Source organism: Cariama cristata, unplaced genomic scaffold, assembly GCF_000690535.1.
Source record: "Cariama cristata isolate BGI_N322 unplaced genomic scaffold, ASM69053v1 scaffold21774, whole genome shotgun sequence".
In the NCBI taxonomy this organism is placed as follows: domain Eukaryota; kingdom Metazoa; phylum Chordata; class Aves; order Cariamiformes; family Cariamidae; genus Cariama; species Cariama cristata.
Genome location: NW_009614951.1, coordinates 3,316 through 3,697, shown reverse-complemented (window position 1 = coordinate 3,697; position 382 = coordinate 3,316). Strand labels below are relative to the sequence as shown.

The window sequence follows — 382 nt, the reverse complement described above, 5'->3', positions numbered from 1 at the left end:
CCCGCGGAGGAGGGGGGGATTTAAGACCAATTCAGCGGCAGTTTTGCGATGCGGGAGCCGCTTCTGAAAAAAACAGATTTTTTTGATTTTTCTCTTTTTTTTCCCCTCCCCTAAATTGCAGCTCTTAGTCCCCAGCCGTGGGCAGCTCTGTTCTGGGCCTGGCTGTCCCCGGGTGGTGCGGAAACACCCTGGGATGCTGGGGGGGGAGGGTGTTAAAATGGCTTCGATAATGGGGGGGGATTCTGCAGAGAGTGCGCTGGCTTGGGCACAGAAAAGCATCGTCTTGTCTGTCTGTCCTATCCCTCCTTCTATTTCCTCCATCCCCTCCATCCCTTCCTCCCTTCCTCCACCCCTTCAATCTTCCCTCCATCTCCCATTCCAT

General features: G+C 54.7%; 1 protein-coding gene across 1 annotated transcript in view; it reads left to right on the top strand.

Moving 5' to 3' along the window:
• LOC104161269 (LIM/homeobox protein Lhx4) overlaps positions 1-382 on the top strand; it is a gene marked incomplete at its 3' end in the record, with an annotated part of 4,739 nt that overhangs the window by 1,370 nt on the left and 2,987 nt on the right. The gene's annotated exons all lie outside the window — the stretch shown is intronic.